The following is an 8,314-nucleotide window of genomic DNA, read 5'->3' as shown; positions in this document are numbered from 1 at the left end:
ATGGACCTACAGAATAAGGAGAAGGTGTCATTTTTACTGAAAAATGTACTGAGTAGAAATGGAAGCCCCCAAAAGTAACAAAATGGCGTTTTTTCTTCAATTTTGTTGCACAATGATTTTTATTCCGTCTCACCATGGATTTTTGGGTAAAATGACTGTCACTGTAAAGTAGAATTGGTGGCGCAAAAAATAAGCCATAATATGGATTTTTAGGTGGAAAATTTAAAGGGTTATGATTTTTAAAAGGTAAGAAGGAAAAAACGAAAATGCAAAAAACTGAAAAACGCTGAGTCTTTAAAGGGTTAAGAGGATAAGTTAATCCATTCAACTCTGCTTTAAAAAGAAGTACAATGGAGAAGTACAAAGTCATATAAATCCATGAGAGATCATTCTGGCATGCTCCATGTCACGATCACACCCTATCGGTCCAGCCAAGACATTAGAGAGTGTGTGATGGTGCAAGGGTTAAGGCCACCAGACCTCTGGGTATCCACTACTAGTCCCAGCAAGTCACCAAATTAACCCTTAGGTAAACTTGTTTTACCAGATTCTCCTTCAGAAAGGTGAGCTCATATATTTAGAGATCAAAGACCAGAGCTGATTAATTAAACATTTAATCTGATAAAAGTTATCACAGTGCTAAATATATAAAAATACAGGAACAAATGACATACAGGTACAAAAATATATAAACGAGTTTTGCAAGGCAAGTTCAGAAAACAAAAAATTAAGTTCTTACAGCATGATGATATAGCCGTCCTTGTGAGTGAGAGTCCAGCTCTTGTCAGCTTTGGGCACAGCCTTGAACCACCGTTGAGTCCAGCATTTTAAGTCTTATCTGCTTCTTTGGAGGGAAACTCCATTCCCCCCCCCCCTCTAATCCCACCAGGTGGGGCATCTCTCTTCCTGACCCCTTATCTGTTTGATTATATGATGGGACCAGAGTGCATGACTTCCAAACAGCCAGACCCCCAATAAAATGCAATGCACAAAAACAAAGGATACACCGTCTGAATGACCCCTCCCCCATGTCTTGGATTCAATAATCAGGCCTTGGGCCCGACACCTCCCCCTTAAGATGGGGACAGAGAGATCTTGCCTCTCCAGGCTGATAGATCTGTCTCCATTAACCATCTATTTCTCCCTGACACGATAATCCATCTGCATTTTTATGCAGGCTTCTTTTCCTGTGTTGGACAGTGAAATTATATTGTTGGAGGATAAGACTCCAGCGAAGCAGTTTGCTATTGTTACCTGACACTCTGCCCAACCAATGTAGAGGGTTGTGATCAGTTATGACAGTAAAATCCCTGCCGTACAGGTATGGCTGTAATTTTTTCAAAGCACAGACCACAGCTAGACATTCCTTCTCTATGACCGCATAGGCCACTTCCCTAGGCAATGGCTTCCTACTCAGGTAGAGAATGGGGTGTTCTTCTCCATTGGAGTTTACTTAGCTAAGAACAGCCCCCAGACCAAAATTGGAAGCATCTGTTTGTACCACAAACCTCCTACTGAAATCTGGGGCCTGGAGGACCGTAGAGTTGGACAATGCAGTCTTGAGGGCAATGAAGGACTTATCACAATCCTCAGTCCAGGTAATTTGCTTGGACACCTTCTTTTTTGTCAAGTCTGTGAGAGGCTTTGCGATCTTACTATAGTCTGGGACAAATCTACGATAATACCCTGCAGTCCCCAAAAAGGACATGACCTGTTTTTTGGTCTTAGGAATTGGCCAGGCCATAATAGACTCCACCCTACTGGGCTCTGGGCGTGGGGACCCTCCTCCTATCCTATGTCCTAGATACAGCACTGCTGTCATGCTAACTTGACACTTTTCGGGTTTTATGGTAAGCCCTACCTCAGCTATTTGCTGCACCACCTTGCCCAGGTGAATCAGGTGCTCCTCCCAGGTCTTGCTGAATATTGCAATATCATCTAAGTAGGCCATGGCGTATTCCCTGTGGCCCTCTAGCAGCTGATCAACCAGTCGTTGGAAAGTGGCTGGGGCATTTTTCATCCCAAAGGGCATGACACAGCACTCAAACAACCCAAAGGGAGTGATAAAGGCTGACCGCTCCTGGGCCTCTGGGCTCATAGGGATCTGCCAGTACCCTCTGCTTAAATCCATGATCATCACATATTGGGAACCTGCTAGCTGATAAAGTAGTTCATCTATTCTGGGCATGGGGTAAGCATCAAAGGTAGTCATGGCATTTAACCTTCGGTAATCCACACAGAACCTAGTGGATTTGTCTTTTTTGGGCAACAGCACAACTGGGGAGGCCCAGGGGCTTTTTAACTTCTTAATTACCCCTAGCTCTAACATGTCCTCTATCTCCTTCTGTATATGGGCCTTTACCTCTGGGGAGACCTGGTAGGCTACCTGTCTTAGTGGTGGCTGGTCCCCCGTATCAACATGGTGGGTGACTAGAGTAGTTCGCCCTGGCCTCCCCGTAAATGTGGCACTGAAGGGGCCTAGTACCTGATTAAGCTGCCTCCTCCTTTCATCTGAGAGCTATGGATTGATCTCCACATCCTGAAGGGATCCCTGGCTCTTAGCTTCCTCCACTAGATCAAGTAAGGGATCACTACCCAGCCCTTCCTCTGGTGCACTACATACACCGAGTACCACCTCCTCAGGGTCATAGTATGCCATATTAATGTGTAACTGTCTCTGCCTCTTACCTTTCTCATCAAGGGCTACTACATATGTGGTGGGTTCTAGACACTGTAAAATGGTAAAGGGACCCTCCCAGGCAGCCTGCAACTTATTCTGCCTAATTGGGTTCAGAACCATTACCTTCTGTCCCACTTCATAGACCCGGTCCCTTGCATTGCGATCGTACTAGTACTTCTGCCTGGACTGTGCTGCTATGAGGTTGTCCTGTACCAGCCCAGTCAATGTCTGCATCCTGTCCCTGAATCTCAGAACATACTCCACCACAGAAGTCTCAGGGGCATGTAGCCCCCCTTCCCATTCCCCTCTTACTAAATCTAGGGGTCCCCGCACTTTGTGACCATACAATAATTAAAGGGCGAGAAACCTGTAGACTCTTGGGGTACCTCCCTGTAAGCGAATAACAGATGGGGTAAATACTTTTCCCAGTCTCTGCCCTCTCATTCTACAAAGGTTTTCAGCATTTGTTTAAAGGTCCTATTGAACCTCTCACAAAGACCATTTGTTTGGGGGTGGTATGGGCTTGCTACCAAGTGTTGTACATTCACTTTCTTACAGAGACTTTGCATGAGATTGGACATGAACTGTGTGCCCTGATCAGTGAGCATTTCTTTGGGGAACCCCATCCTACAGAAAATACTGATCAGAGCATCTGCCACCTTATCTGCCCGGACAGAGAATAAGGCAACAGCTTCAGGGTACCTAGTTGCATAATCCACCACAGTGAGAATAAACTGTTTCCCTGTGCTGCTGGGTATAGCCAGAGGCCCCACAATATCCACTGCCACTCGTTGAAAGGGTACAGATATGACTGGTAGGGGAACTAGGGGAACACGAGTAACATCCCCAGACTTACCCACCCTCTGGCAGACACGACAAGATCTACAATGATTGGCAACAGCAGTACCCATACCCGGCCAGTAGAAATTGTGTGCCAGCCTGGACTTTGTCTTGGCCACTCCCAAATGTCCTGCCAGGGGGGTCTCATGGGCTAACCTCAGCAGCTCTTTTCTGTACTGCCTAGGAACCACTAACTGCCTTTCTCTCTCCTGGGCCCCTAGCATGCCTTTGGAAAGGGACTCCCAGTACAAGATATCATTTTCCCAATATACCCGATGCCCATCTATGTCCACACCTGTATGTTCAGCACATTGTCTCAGCCCTTCAAGGGAAGGGTCACTGCGCAGAGCTTCCCGGAAATGCTCATTTCCCTCCCCCCATCTCGTGGTATCAGGGAGCACATTTCCCCCAGGTGAACTAGCATCTCTACCTTCCTCTGCTGGGGCTTGCAAGTCCCACAGCTTGCCCCTTGCATCACCATCCTCCCTTCTTTTTAAAGCTGCAGCCCTGGCACGCTGCTGACGCGTTACCACTGCCACCATTGGTATGCCTCCCTGGGGTTTACCTTCCTCCCACTCAGTTCCAGACATAACAATACAGGCATCATACACAGGGCTATCACTCCTTCCCTCCTCCTCCTTAGGCTCACAGGATTGGGACATATAACTCACTGCTGGTCCCTCATCCTTACATATCACCAGGGGCACACCAACCCCTCCCCCAACCCATCTCCACTAGGTTTACTGGTTCAATCACAGGTAAACAATTATCAATCCCCTGCACTCCCTCCCAGTTACCACATTTCACAGTGTCTCCCAAAGTCTCGCACAGTACCTCAGAATGAACAGGGCTCTCTCCTAGCCCTGCCGGTGTGCAGGTAGTGTCCTCTGGAGCATAATGACAGAGCATCCGACCCAAATCATTCCCCAGCAGAACATTAACAGGGATGTCCTCAGAGACCCCCACCTTCCGCAAACCTTTGCCTGTACCCCAATCCAGGTACACACAAGCCATGGGCACAGCAGGCCGCACACGTCGAATTCCTTTTAAAGCCATGGTTCTTCCAGGGATGATGTCCTCTGTATCCACCACTTCAGGCCGCACCAAGGTAAAGGAGGCTACAGAATCTCGCAAACCCACTGTAACCCGGTCACCCACAGTTACACTCTGTAGGTTATCCGCTCTTTTCTCCACCGCTCCGGACACCAGAAGAGCGGCTGTGTGTCCTCCAGCTACTGGTGGAGAATTCTTTTTGTTGGGGCAAGTGGCACTCAGGTGCCCAATATTGTTGCATCTGTAACATCGGCGGGTGTCCCCCTGACCCAATGTGGCTCCTGTTGCTTTTGGTGCTGATGGCAAGAATTTTCCGGCTGGCTTGGTGCTGCTGGTGGTTGTGTGGCTCCCCTCCAGGTACTTGCTCCAGCTTGTGCAGATCCACGCTTTGCTGTTGGTGCCCGGTTATTGGCAAAGTTGTCTCCAAGTTCTGTTGCTTCCGTTGCTGTCTTGGGCTTGCGGTCCAATATCCACTCTCTGGCTTTAAAGCTCCGTGTTTGGAGAAACTGATCCAGGACCATCAAGTCCTCCAGGGCCTCATAGGTAGTGACGTGTAGACCCCCAATCCAGTAGCTGAATGCAGTCCTTAGCTGACCTGCATGTTGAGTGCAGCTTTCTGTGGCACTTTGTTGCAAAATCCGAAACTTTTTCCAATAAGCCTCTGGAGTCAGATTAAAATGTTTTAGCAGGGCAGATTTTATTGCCTCATAGTCCTGGTCACTCTCAGAGGGAAGAGAAGCAAACACATCCAAATCTTTCCCTCGCAACCGTGGGGTTAGATATCGTCCCCACTGTTCCTTAAGTAGATGGAACTGCCAGCAAACCTTTTCAAATCCCCTCAGGAACACATCCAGATCACCATCTTTCTCCAACATGGGGAAATGTTCCAAGCGAGGTTTGTGGTCTCCTTGATCCTGCACATCACTCCGTGCGGATGAAGCATCCCCTCTCAGCCTCAGAACCTCCAGTTCATGCCTCCGCTGGGCCTCTCTCTCTGCCGCCTCTCTCTCTGCGGCTCGTGCCTGGGCCTCTCTCTCTGCGGCTCGTATCTGTGCTTCTCGCTCTGCAGCTCGTATCTGTGCCTCTCTCTGCAGTTTGGTACTGGAGAAGCAGTTGGAGTTTCATATTGGCATCCACATTCCCAAGGTGTTGTAAGGCAGTCCGCATATAAGAGTCCAAGGCCTCATGTGGAGTACTGTCCTGATGGGGAGTAATGTTGTATTCCCCAGGAGATATCAGTCCTTGGATGGCAGTTCCAGTTGTAGGACTTTGTCTCAAGTCACTCAGCTCTTCTGCACAGGCATCATACTCCACAAGATCAGCAATAAGTTGGTCCTTGTTCTTTCCTGCAGTAGGGATGTCCTTTTCTTGGCACATTAGCTCCAGTGCAGGCTTGGACTGTTTGCGATATGCCTCCATATTTCCGAGATGAGACAGAGGAGGTAAAACAGGAGCTGGGGAGGAAAGAACTGTCTTGTACTCTTTTTGTATGTCTTTTAAACCAGCACTGAGCTCCGTCTTTGGAATTTACACACAAGAATATGTATGCAATTTATTTTTTAGTGCTAAGATTTCCTTACAGGTAAAATCCAGCAAGCACTAAAAATCTCTAAATATATCCCGACGCTGCCACCAGTTGTCATGATCACACCCTATCGGTACAGCCAAGACATAGAGAGAGTGTGATGGTGCAAGGGTTAAGGCCACCAGACCTCTGGGTATCCACTACTAGTCCCAGCAAGTGACCAAATTAACCCTTAGATAAACGTGTTTTACCAGAGCCTCCTTCAGAAAGGTGAGCTCATATATTTAGAGATCAAAAACCAGAGCTGATAAATTAAACATTTAATCTGATAAAAGGTATCACAGTGCTAAATATATAAAAATACAGGAACAAATGACATACAGGTACAAAAATATATAAACGAGTTTTGCAAGGCAAGTTCAGAAAACAAAAAATGAAGTTCTTACAGCATGATGATATAGCCGTCCTTGTGAGTGAGAGTCCAGCTCTTGTCAGCTTTGGGCACAGCCTTAAACCAGCGTTGAGTCCAGCATTTTAAGTCTTATCTGCTTCTTTGGAGGGAAACTCCATCCCCCCCCCCCTCCCTTCTGATCCCACCAGGTGGGGCATCTCTCTTCCTGACCCCTTATCTGTTTGATTATATGATGGGACCAGAGTGCATGACTTCCAAACAGCCAGACCCCCAATAAAATGCAATGCACAAAAACAAAGGATACACCGTCTGAATGACCCCTCACCCATGTCTTGGATTCAATAATGAGGCCTAGGGCCTGACACTCCATGATAGGCATTTCATACAGGTATGGTTAATATGCTTACTGTCAATACCCAAGAGTCAATGGGGGAGATTTAGGGGATATTCACAAGCAGCAGATTTGTTTAACACATTTCTTCATCTTAGAATCCATTCTCTTTATCTCAATGGGGTTGTTTTGACAGCAAGCACATGGATTTCTGTAAACCCCAAAAATGATGAACGGGACTGTCGCCAAAAAAAAATCCGCTACTTGTGAACATATACACGTTTGTATACATTTCATGCACTTTCACAGTACAGCTCAGTACATACCTAGTATATGGAGGTACAGCACAGTACATAACTAGTATATAGAGGTACAGCACAGTACATACCTAGTATATAGAGGTACATCACAGTACATACCTAGTATATAGAGGTACAGCATAGTACATACCTAGTATATAGAGGTACAGCACAGTACATACCTAGTGCATAGAGGTACAGCACAGTACATACCTAGTATATAGAGGTACAGCATAGTACATACCTAGTGCATAGAGGTACAGCACAGTACATACCTAGTATATAGAGGTACATCACAGTACATACCTAGTATATAGAGGTACAGCATAGTACATACCTAGTATATAGAGGTACAGCACAGTACATACCTAGTGCATAGAGGTACAGCACAGTACATACCTAGTATATAGAGGTACAGCATAGTACATACCTAGTGCATAGAGGTACAGCACAGTACATACCTAGTATATAGAGGTACATCACAGTACATACCTAGTATATAGAGGTACAGCATAGTACATACCTAGTATATAGAGGTACAGCACAGTACATACCTAGTATATAGAGGTACAGCATAGTACATACCTAGTGCATAGAGGTACAGCACAGTACATACCTAGTATATAGAGGTGTAAATTCATGTAGAATTCAGTGCAGAAATTCTGCCGTGTGAACCCGTCCTTAGGAAGCTTTGGATGTAAAACTTCCCCATAGATGGCAATGGCTAACAAAGCGGATACCACCCGAAGAATGAACGTCCGCCGTTGAAATTCAGAAGTGTGCACTGCGCAGTGGAATCCCGAGGTCAGCAGTGGGATTTTGCTGCACCGTAATTTCCAACCAAAATTTTCAAGAGGAATTTCTGTTGGAAATTCCGTAGTGTGACCGTAGCCTTACTCTCAATGAGACGTCTGCACTTGTCTGCAGGTATCTTGGCTGACTCCTTATCAAATATTGCTCCAGCGTCTCAGGTGTCTTCTCCAGATGTTCAATAGGATTCAGTATATGGGCCGTCACGCCCCCTCCCATAGACTTGCATTGGGGGGACAGGGTGTGACGTCACACGGGGGCGGAGTCGTGACGTCACGGACTTCCGTTCCGGTGGTCGGGATCCAGACCCTCCAGCGCTTCCTGATCAGAAACAGGTGGGTGCCGCATGCTCTATTGCAGGGGT

Source organism: Hyla sarda, chromosome 6, assembly GCF_029499605.1.
Source record: "Hyla sarda isolate aHylSar1 chromosome 6, aHylSar1.hap1, whole genome shotgun sequence".
In the NCBI taxonomy this organism is placed as follows: Eukaryota; Metazoa; Chordata; class Amphibia; order Anura; family Hylidae; genus Hyla; species Hyla sarda.
The sequence above is the reverse complement of the archived record's forward strand: the minus strand, read 5'-3'. Positions refer to the sequence as shown.